Below are 12,129 nucleotides of genomic sequence, written 5' to 3'. Positions count from 1 at the left end.
TTCTTTTACCTTTTCACTTTTTATTTTATTTTTGGCTATTTTTTTATTAATTGGTTATTTTATTTATTTACATTTCAACTGTTGTCCTGCTTTCCATACTCCCCTCATCATATCTTACATCCCATTTCTGCTCAGCTTTGCCTATATGACAGTGTTCCCCCACCTACACATATCCATTCCCACCTCACAACTCCAGCATCTACTTTTGGTGGGCAACAGGCCTCAGCGTAGTCAATGGCCTCCCGCCACATGGGTGCCACTTAAATCAGTCCTCTTCTACACAGTTACCTAGAACCATAGACCCTGTATATACTTTGGCTGGCAGTTTATTCCCTAGGAGCTGGGGGATTGGTGACAGAGGGTCTGGTTAGATATTAAAGACCAATAGTTGCTGCTTTCTCTTCTTTTTCTGGTTATGGGTGAAATGGTGATTGTGTGCTTCATTTTTTGAAATTATTGAGAGATGATTTATTTCTTGGTTTGTTAGAGTATAGTTTAGCTCATTGTCTTGGAGTTTCCCTACTACAATCCTCTGTTGTGCTTTCTTAGAGAAAAATATTGTTTAAATTTGGTTTTGTCATGAAATATTTTGGTTTCTCCATTTATGGTGATTGAGAATTATGCTGGGTATAGGATCCTTGGTCCGCATTACCTCTGCCCAAGATTTTCTGGCTTTTGGAGTCTCTGTTGAGAAGTCTGGTGTAATTCAGATAGGTCTGAACTTGTTTGTTACTGGTTATTTATACCTTACCCCTTTTAATGATCTTTCTTTGATCTGTGCCTTCAGTGTTTTAATTATTATGTTAATGGAGGAATTCTTTCTGGTATGATTAAATTGGCATTCTGTAGGCTTGTTGTACCTTCATGGCCTTTTCTTCCTTTACCTCATGGATGTTTTCTGCTATGATTTACTGAATATGCTTACTGGACCTATAAACTGGAAATCTAAATTCTCTTCTATTCTATTATCCTTAGGTTTGGACTTTTAATTCTGTCCTGAAATTCATGGATGTTTTGTATTCAATAAACCATACATGGTTATCTGAGATGGGTATTTTGTGATTTGTGGGGTGATCTCCTTGACCCCAACTCTTACATTTAGTACCACGTTTTATAATGAAACAAGGTCAAGAATGGTGACCTCTTGCCATAAACTATATGAAAAAGGCAGGTGAATTAATGTGTGTCAAGTATCAGTAGATTCCTGGGTGGTTTTTGCTCCGGGTTGGCCATATGCAACAGTTTCAAAAGTCCAAGTTTGATGTTCCTTGGGATTCCCAAGATGATGCACTCAGACCTGACAGACAACACCCAGAATCCTCGTCAAAGAAATTGATTTATAAAATCGTGGGAACGTTACTAAGTCATGTTACAAAATATTTGATCACACTGTGATCTCCAAGAATGTATTATTTACTGAAAAACTAGTGTGTGTATAGCAGGGCCATGGCACAGACATTTAAAGCAAGACTTGTTTATTCATGTAAACATGGACTTAATTTCGGTATGGCTCACCTACCACACACATTTATGGCAAAGGTAAAAAGTGCACTTAGGTCCAGCAGATCAAGACACAACGTGAAAGGAAATCTAGATAACTAAACCAATGGAAAGTTTTTGAGTTAAAGGATTTTTAAGAAAGTGTTCAGAGGGAACAGGACTGCTCTTCTTCTGGGAGGTCAGTGAATCAGGAAAGACAGTTGGGAGCTTTACTTGACTTCAGCATCTGACTCCTGAAACTTCATTGGTAAAATTGATGTCTGGAATTTTGGATTGTAAAACAACAGGTTGGCCCTGCAGCTTTTGGCAAGGCCCATGGACAGAGAGATCGCACCTGATGGGAACAATCTTAAAAGCCATCTGATTCTGGTAAGTCACCTGAGAAGTCCTCAAGGAGAGAGGAATGAATGGGTAGCACCATAATAGAAGGCTTTAGGATCTCGGATAGTGCTACTCTAGATGCCTTGGAAATAGAAGCAGAAAATGTAAAGCTAAATGACTTCACAGGAATTAGCTCATTTCTGATTATGATTTTTTCATATTGGTATTTTATATTTATCCTTTTTTTAAAATTTAAATCAAGAGCCTTAGGTTGTAAGGTGAGGCGGTCTTAGAATCAGAAAATGCTTAGAACACTTGTATGGCGCCCCACAACTAACACTATCTGGCTAGAAATTCTACTTTTACCTTCGTCACCATCGACAGCTTCCATTTAACCAGCAGGGTCCATGCCAGGCAGACACTGAGCAGGTTGTATGTTCTGTTAATCTCCACAACAACCCAATTCAGCAGAAACACGTCCATTTTACAGGTGAAGAAACCACAGCTCAAAGCAAATGAGTGTCAGGGTCCCCTCAGTCTCACTGACTGTCACTCAGACCCACATCCTTCTCTGTAAAGGGAAGCCATGGGCCTGATGTGGCTGTGCAAGCTGACTCTGCTGAGATGATCAATGCTATTCTTGACCCTGGGAGAATTTAAGACAAGGTGACCCACAGACTCCTGGGATAGATTCTGCCTCTGGGTTCTAGGGTGGGACACAGTATCCCTTGTCGTGGGTCTCTACTCATCTGAGAAGTCTGCTCCCATGTGTCAGCTTCTATGGCAGTGGTTCTCAACAGTCCTACTGCTGCAACCCTTTAATACAGCTCTTCATACTGTGATGATCCCCTCCATAAAATTATTTCATTGCTACTTCATAAATAATATTGCTACTCTTATTAGTCATAATGTACAAGGTATCTGATAGGCAATCTCTGTGAATCAGTTGCCACCCACAGGTTGAGAAATATTGCTTTATAAACTTTTTTTTTTTTAATGAAAGGCTTTCACCTCAGAAGTACCTGGAGCAGTTGTAAGAGCCCTGAAATACTGACAAGTTTTGGCAGGCCCAAGACTGCTTGCCTTAATGACAACAGAGATTTCTTGCTAAAGGCACAATCTGAAATCACTGTCCCCAGGTCATTTCTTGCCTAAGTTTTCCCTCATTACAATGTCTGTCTGCTTGGACATGTCTGTCCAGGAAGCCAGTCCATGTAGTCTCTGATACAGACAGAATGCTAAAGGCAAGAATGCTTTCCCTCTGTTGGCCCACAGTCATTTCTATAGAAGTAAGTTCAAATCCCCTGTGGATAAATGTGTGTCTCTCACATGGTGTGTGAGACTTGAAATGTCAACCGTTTGAGTTGACAAAAAACAAATTTCACTTCAGATTTACAGCTGACTAAAAATTATTTTTGGGAGAATGCAGAGGGTGGCCAGGCCTGCAGAGTCAGATCCCCTCCCTGCCTGGGATGATCCCACCCTCAGTAGACTTCAGCTTCACCTATAAGGTGTAATCAGAAAAATCTGACTTTAAGATTCTGAAGTCCACAATATGCACAACCCCTAAAGTTGGTAAATGGCCTATATGGGGGTTTTCTCCAGTTTAAACTATTCTGGCTTCTTTTCTCTCTTGTGCTGCAATCTGTTCTCTCAGGTCTGTTGGTCCTGGAAGGACCTGGGTTCAAGTCAAGGCCTCGTGGGTGGGGAGGAAGATGTTCTGTTGTGTGAATGAGTATGGATTAAGAATGTAGCCCCACCAACAGCTTGGGAAAAGATCTTTACCAATTCTACAACAGATAGAGGGCTTATATCCAAAATATACACAGAACTCAAGAAGTTAGACCTCAGGGAGACAAATAACCCTATTTAAAAATGGGGTTCAGAGGCAAACAAAGAATTCACAGCTGAGGAATGCCGAATGGCTGAGAAACACTGAAAGAAATGTTCAACATCTTTAGTCATAAAGGAAATGCAAATCAAAACAACCCTGAGATTTCACCTCACAGCAGTGAGAATGGCTAAGATCAAAAACTCAGGTGACAGCAAATGCTGGCCAGGATGTGGAGAAGGAGGAACACTCCTCCATTGTTGGTGGGAGGCAGACTGGTACAACCATTCTGGAAATCAGTTGGAGGTTTCTCAGAAAATTGGACATTGAACTACCTGAGGACCGAGCTATACCTCTCTTGGGCATATACCCAAAAGATGCCCTAACATATAAAAAAGACACGTGCTCCACTATGTTCATAGCAGCCTTATTTATAATAGCCAGAAGCTGGAAAGAACCCAACAGAGGAATGGATACAGAAAATGTGGTACATCTACACAATGGAATATTACTCAGCTATCAAAAACAATGATTTTATGAAATTCATAGGCAAATGGATGGAACTGGAAAATATCATCCGGAGTGAGGTAACCCAATCACAGAAAAACACACATGGTATGCACTCATTGATAAGTGGATATTAGCCCAAATGCTTGAATTACCCTAGATGCACAGAACACATGAAAATCAAGAAGGATGACCAAAAAGCGAATGCTTCACTCCTTCTTTAAAAGTGGAACAAGAATACCCTTGGCAGGGAATAGAGAGGCAAAGATTAAAACAGAGACTGAAGGAACACCCATTCAGAGCCTGCCCCACATGTGGCGCATACATATACAGCCATCCAAATAGATAAGAAGGATGAAGCAAAGAAGTGCAGGCCGACAGGAGCCGGATGTAGATCGCTCCTGAGAGACACAGCTAGAATACGGCAAATACATAGGCAAATGCCAGCAGCAAACCACTGAACTGAGAACCGGACCCCCGTTGAAGGAATCAGAGAAAGGACTGGAAGAGCTTGAAGGGGCCCCAGACCCCATATGAACAACAATGCCAAGCAACCAGAGCTTCCAGGGTCTAAGCCACTACCCAAAGACTGTACATGGACTGACCCTGGACTCTGACCTCATAGGTAGCAATGAATATCCTAGTAAGAGCACCAGTGGAAGGGGAAGCCCTTGGTCCTGCCAAGACTGAACCCCCAGTGAATGTGATTGTTGGGGGAGGGTGGTAATGGAGGGAGGATGGGGAGGGGAACAGCCATATAGAAGAGGGGGGGGTTAGGAGGATGTTGGCCTGGAAACGGGGAAAGAGAATACAATCAAAATGTAAATAAGAAATACTCAAGTTAATAAAGAAAAAAAAAAAAAAAGAATGTAGCCCCACTCTGACTGGCCAACTAAGCTCCAGAAAATCTTCCCCAATCACAAAACTGGGCCATGTGGGAGCCTAAACTGTTTAAAGGGGAGAGCTGAGTGCTTTCTCCTGGAAGAAATACTTGGGGGTTGACTGTCACTTGTGAACCTTCTGTGTTAAGTCACTTCTCAGAAGGGAAGCTATCCTCTAACTCTTCCATGGGACCCACCCAGCACTGGGGCCTGAGGATCCTATGGTGTTGCAGCTCTGAGCTGGGAGGGGTAGATCTCACCCTGGCATGGAGAAGCCTGTTTTCACAGCTGATCTAGATCTGAGGAACAGGGGCTTTTAAAGAAGCATGTGAGAGTATCTCCTGCAGGAGAGCCCAGTCTGCAGGGAAAGTCACACAGGACAGCGAAAAGTGACTTCGCAACAAACACAGGGAATGGGAACCAGGGAGGGCACTGGATGGATGGTCAGGGAGTTTGAGAAAGCCTGCATCTCCATGAAAGACTTCCCACAACCATAAGTCCCACCACTGTCCTCTTCCCACAGGGGAGGCTCAGCAAAGCCTGCCACCTGCTGGGATCCCTGCGAACTAAAACCGGAGTGGAGAACTGAGGAAAGCACTTTGGTGGAGGGGGAGACACAAGTCTCCAGGGCCAGGTCAGCCTTCTGTCCCTTTGGTTCTCCTCACTTCACAGAGGTGCCTATTGAAAGGTGAGGCAAGCCAGGATCTCAACAGTCTTTGGCCAAAGAAGTGAGAGCCCACAGGGCAGAGCAAGGCAAAGCAGAGCCAGGCAGAGCAAAGTGAAGCCCTGCCAGTCAGCAAATAGGCCTTGCGCATGTGGGACTGGTGGCAGCAGTGCTTGCCCTTGCTCTCCTGGTGGTGCAGAACACCTGCCTGGATGTGGGGAAACTCACAGTGGCTGTCCTCCAGCTGCAACTGCCAGTGCTTGGGGAGGGGGAAGTTGAAGATGCTCCCATGATCCTCCGATTTCCGGCCCATTTTGTCCATGTTCAAGGCTGTGGTCAGCCCCGCCAGAAGCCCCGAGGACAGGGAGAGCAAGCACAACTGGCCAGCAACCACCATGGGCATCTGCGGTGGGACCCAGGCCAAGAAGCCACAGAGGCGCACCAGGCAGCCAGGCACCAGCCCCAAGCCTGTGCATACTGAGGCCAATGACACTCCACTAGTCCCTCCCACCATGCACATCCCACCCCTGGCAGGCAAGATCTCTCTGTCCAGGGCTTCCCCCAGACCTCCAACTACCAACAGCTCAATGAGCCCTTACTTAATTCTTGTTAACCATAATGGCTTGTCATAAAAGGTCATTGGGAAAGTCAATGATGAGATGAAAGCCTTAAAAGAAAACTAGAGAGACTTACGGAAATGAAGAAGAAAGCTCTCTTCCCAGTAGGAGCCTGGCAGTCCCAAGCTCAGGGCACCTCATGTCCAGTCTTGAACCCAGCATGCATTGTTGTGGAGAACCTGCCTGCTTAAGGACCTGGCTTCCCACTCATTCTCCTGAGATGATGACTTTAACTCTTTTAATTTTTACTGGTTATTTTCTTCATTTCCATTTCATGTGTTATCCCCTTTTCCAGTTTCCTTTCTCCACAAAGCAGAGTCCAGGTCACAAGCCTGAGCAGCTGCAGCCATAGTGCACCATGGGGGATCCTGGGGCAGACTGTTTCATCACCAAGATCCTGTGGACCCACAGGGGCTGCATGACCTTAAAGGAACTGCAGAGTAGGATCAGGCTCCAGAGGCAGAGCTCTATGAGCTGCGGGGCAAGACTGCTTATTCCTATTGGAGACTGGAGATCAGGCAGGGATCACACTGTAGGTGGCAGCTACTACTGAAGCCTGTGGCTTCAATCTCAAGTGCATCCAGAGACCATGCTACAGATTGCCCAAGCCTCTGCAAGCTCAAACTTCTGGGACAGAGTCATTATGCAAAATCCCAGAGAAACCTCTGCAAATATCCACACCAAGTTTTAGGAACAGAGCTTCCAGGTCCTGAAGAATCATGAGCTTTCTGGGCTTAACCAAGAGGAGCCGGCCTTCTTCCTGGTACAGGGGGATGCTTTTCTCCTGCAAAAGTTACTACAAAGGAGACAGCCACAAACAGATCTGCTTGAAGCCACAGCCATGCAAGAGAGTCCAAGTCTGTGAGCACTTCACCCAGGCCAACTGCCGTTACCTCAACTGTCTCAGGTCTCATGACCTGATGGACAGGAAGGTGCTGACCTCCGTGACTGAGCATGGGCTGAGTTCTGATGGGGTCCAGAACATCCAGGACATCTGCAACAACAAACACATTAGGAGGAGACCCACTGGCATGAGAGCTCCCCATGAACATCATAGCAGCAGGGCACAAAGAGACAGAAGCAATAGCAGAGACTGATTCCTTCAACAGTCTAGGATTTCTCTCCCATGTCTCATTTTGGCATCTGGTTCACCTTGTCCAGATGTCACCAGCTGTAAGGATTCCCTGGAGGACTTGTCTACAGCTGTCACTCAGGAGGTCAAGAACCTGGGGACCCAGGACTCTGCACAGCTTTCCTTGGTCTCATCTAAGGCTGCTGGTGTCTGAGGACCCAGTCACATGAGAGCAAGCCAGGGGTTTTCTGAGAATGGAGATCTGGATGCTTCTTTTCTAGAAATCCTACCGACTCTTTGTAAGCTCCTGCCTCCTCTGCTGGCTTTCTTCTTGCTGCAGCAAAAAGAGATGAGTCCATGTCCATGAGAACAGGCATGCCTTCTGGACACCGCATGGAGGTCAAGGGAAAGAATGAGGCTCCAGACATCGATTACATCCCATTTTAAATGGTTCTATTGATGGGGTGACAATGGAAGAAGCAACAGACTCAGGAATTCTAGGTAAAAGGAGAAACTCAGGGAAGGAGTTTGGCAATGTTCCTTCTCTTTCAATTCAGTGGAATAATTGAAGCACTATTGTTATTGGGTCTTCATTAAAAGTCTGGTAGAAAGGATGCATTAAAGCCATGTGGCCCTGATTATTATTATTTTTAATTTTTGGAGTGGCAGCCTTTAATGACTGTATCTATTTTCTTATGGGAATTATTCATTACCTTCCCAGATCTGTATTTAACTTGGTATTTGTTATCTGTTAGAAAAATCACCAGTATCAAATAGATTTTTCACTTTTCTCTAGTAAAGGCCTCTGAAGTAAGCCCTAATGATTGTTGAATTCACTCAGTGTCCTTTGTTATATCCCCCTTTTCATTGCTTATTTGGTACTTTAGATATACGCTCTGTGGTTTGTCTGTCTTGTGGATCTTCTCAAAAAAAAAAAAAAGCCAGCTCTTGCTTTGCTTGGCTCTTTATATCATTCTCTTTGTTTGTAATTGATTGATTTTAGTTCTGAGTTTATTTCCTGCCATCAAATCCTACACAGACTCTCTATGGGATGAGGCTTTGCCTCACCTTGGTAACAGCAGCATGTGATACATGAACCTTTTGCTGCTCTCTGTAGTGGGGATGACATCACAATTTCACTGAAAACCATGCACAGCCTCATTTTAGACTGTATTAAAGTAGCCCACGATTTCAGTGCTCCCTGCAAGGTGCCATGAGACAGTAGTAACATGAGTCTGCCTGCACCTCGACAGTTTTCACTAGGGACTTCTGAGTGATTTTATGAAAATTTATAGTGAGTTCATGGATGTACATGCACAAACACAAAGCACACACACACTTTACTGACATGGTGCACATTCTTTCCACACAAAGAAGAAAGTGAGTATTAATGAAAACACACCAATAAAGGAATCGATGGACGGGGTTGTGGGGAAGCTGAGGCTTAGAGTTATTTAAAGGCCCTGTGCAGGCTCTCCTTCTGTTGGAGGCTAAACTTCAAGTGCAATGGGGTTCTTTATTTTCTTTCTGTATAGCACACAGAGCTAGGGTGGAAACTAGGTTTTGAGCATATTTGGCAAGTACTAGAACACTGAATTAATTCCTAGGGCTGGAACCCTATTAATGTTCTACAGAATTACAGGGCAGGCTGGATGAAGACTCTCAGCTGACAATGTGGACATCTCAAGACAGGCACTGGACAATGGCTGACAGACTTGTATGAAGACTGGAAATGTTTTGCTATCTCAGAGGAAAAGAAGGCCCCTCCGACTACACTGTACTCTAAGGACAGTTTATTCAGGTAAGGGATGACATGAACTATTGTCTCATGATACAGATGTCAGCACAAAATATCCTAGGTATTGTATGCCAATGGTAGCATTAACAGAACAAATCACACAGTGTTGTGAAGATATAGAATATGACTATATGTAGCAAGAACCAGGCCTCTTCTAGTTTCTAAGATCATACCTGAGAACCTCAAATATAGTAATAATGTGATAATGTGGTATAAGTCTAGTTACAACTAGTTTCTATTGTGACACAGATGACTCTTTTTGTGTCATGTTCAGCTTATAATGAATGACTAGACCTAAGCATGAGAATAACCAAATACTACATTGCTTCTCTAGCTGCTGAGCTTTTAAAAGCCCTGGTGTGACAGCAAGCTTTTGTGGACATCTGGATTATTCCTTCTGTACTTTAACTCTCTAAGTCAACCCCACTCTGAGTAAGTCAGTTCCATTCCATAAGTTGGAAATCAGTCAACTGGAAAAAAAATACTTTCTCAATACAAACACAGATTGGCCATGGAAAAAGGGCAGCTTGAACTGTCCCACCTAGGTCCTGGGCTTGCACAGGCCAGCTCTCCAAAAGAAACGTGTGTTCACAGCTGCAGGCTGCATTCACTATGGATGCTCTTGAGGTTCCTCCCTAAACTGCTTAGATTACGATAATTTTGTTGCCATCTATCAAAAGAATTCATTATGCCAAACTGGCCTTTCTTCTGAACCTTCTGTTCTGTGGGCAGGGCAAAATCTCCAGCAACCCTCACAGCAATGTGGGCTGCCAATCTGGGACTCAGAATTATACCAGTGCAAACCAAGAACAGGGCAACTGGAAGAGACCTCATTGGGTTGTAGGAACCTTCTGTTCTGAGTCACTTCTCAGAAGGGGCACTTTGCTCTAACTCCTCCATGAGACCCAACCAGTACTGGGGCTGGAGGATCCTTAGGTGTGGCAGCTCTGAGCTGGGAGGGGGAGCTGGCACACTGACATGAAGAAGCCTGTTTTCACAACTGATCTGGATCTGAGGAGCAGGTGCTTTTAAAGAAGCATGTGAGAGTACCTCCTGCAGGAGAGCTCACTCTGCAGGGAAAGTCACACAGGACAGCGAAAAGTGGCTTCCCAACTTCCACAGGTCCTGTGACCCCAGGGAGGGCACCAGATGGTCCAAGAGTTTGAGAAAAGCCTGCATTTGCCTGAAAGACTTCCCTCGACCATAAGTCCCACCCCTGTCCCAGACTCACACCTGAGGATCAGCAAAGCCTGGCACCTGCTGGGGTCCCCACAAACTGAACCCAGAATGGAGAACTGCGGGAAAGCACTTCGGGAGAGGGGGGAGACACAAGTCTCTGGGGCCAGGCCTGGGGTCTGTCCCTTAGGCTCTCCTCACCTCCATTAGCCTCCTAGTACAGAGCACTGCAAGCCGGGATTTCAAAAGTCTTGGGCTGAAGAAGTGGGAGAAGGTAGCAGCAGTGGCGGTGGGGTCGACAGGGGAGTCGAAGACGGAATGGTAGCAACGCAAGCAGCGGCGGGGAGGGCGGAGGCCGGGGGGGGGTGAAGGAGAGGACGGTGTGGGGGGGTCGGGGCGGGGGCAGGGTAGGGGCGAGGGCAGGCTGGGGGCGGGGGTTGGGACGGGTCTGAGTCGAGGGCGGTGGTGGGACTGGGAGGGGGGGATGGGTTGGAGGCGATGTAGAGTGCGGGTGTGAGGCGGGGGCGTGGGCAGGGGCAAGAGCAGGGGCGGGGGCAGGAGCAGGGGCAAGCAGAGCAAAACCCAGCCCTGTCAACTGGCAGATATGCTCTGGGGCGGGACAGACTCGCCCTGCAGCTCTATTGATGGGGTGACAATGGAAGAAGCAACAGACTCAGGAATTCTAGGTAAAAAGAGAAACTCAGAGAAGGGGTTTGGCAATGTTCCTTCTCTTTCAAATCAGAGGAATAATTGAAGCACTATTGTTATTAGGTCGTCATTAAACGTCTGGTAGAAAGGCTGCATTAAAGCCTAGTGGCCCTCATATATATTTTTTAATTTTTGTAGTGGCATCGTTTAAATCTATTTTCTTATGAGAATAATCTTATAAGTTAAATCCCACATTTGGATTTAACTTGGTATTTGTTATCTGTGTAGAAAAATTACCAATATCAAATAGATTTTTCACTTTTCTATAGTGAAGGACTCTGAAGAAGCCCTAATGATTGTTGAATTCACTCACATGTCTATTGCTTCATCCCCCTTTTCATTTCTGATTTGATAATTTAGGTATTGACACTGTGGTGTGTACTTAGTTTCAGAAAGGGGTTGTTTCTCTTATGGATCTCCTCAAAAAACAGCTCTTGCTTCCTATGACTCTTTGTATTATCCTCTTCGTTTGTAATTGAATGATTTTAGTACTAAGTTTATTTCCTGCCATCAAATCATACCAGACTCTCTGTAGGATAAGGCTTTGCCTCATCTTGGTAACAGCGGCATGTGATAAATGAAGCTTTTGCTGCTCTCTCTAGTGGTGATGACGTCACAATCTCTGTGTAAACCATCCACAGCCTGTTTTTAGGCTGTATTATAGTAGACCACCATTTCAGTGTTACCTGCCAGGTGCCGTGGGACACTAGTAACACACGTCTGCATGCACCTCGACAGTTTTCATTACAGTCTTCTAAGTCATTTTATGAAAATTGATAGTGAGTTCATGGATGAACATACACAAACATCTGCACAGAAACACAAACAAACACAAACTCTCTCTCTCTCTCACTCTCTCTCTCTCTCTCTCTCACACACACACACACACACACACACACACACACTTTACTGACATGGTACACGTTCTTTGCACACCAAAAATAAAGTGAGCAGTAATGAAAATACACCAATAATGGAGTCAATGGAGGGAGTTATGCAGAAGCTGGGACTTAGAGTTACTTAAAGGCCCTATGCAGGCTCTCCTTTTGTTGGA

The sequence above is a fragment of the Rattus norvegicus genome, chromosome 19 (assembly GCF_036323735.1).
Source record: "Rattus norvegicus strain BN/NHsdMcwi chromosome 19, GRCr8, whole genome shotgun sequence".
Classification (NCBI taxonomy): Eukaryota; Metazoa; Chordata; class Mammalia; order Rodentia; family Muridae; genus Rattus; species Rattus norvegicus.
The sequence above is the reverse complement of the archived record's forward strand: the minus strand, read 5'-3'. Positions refer to the sequence as shown.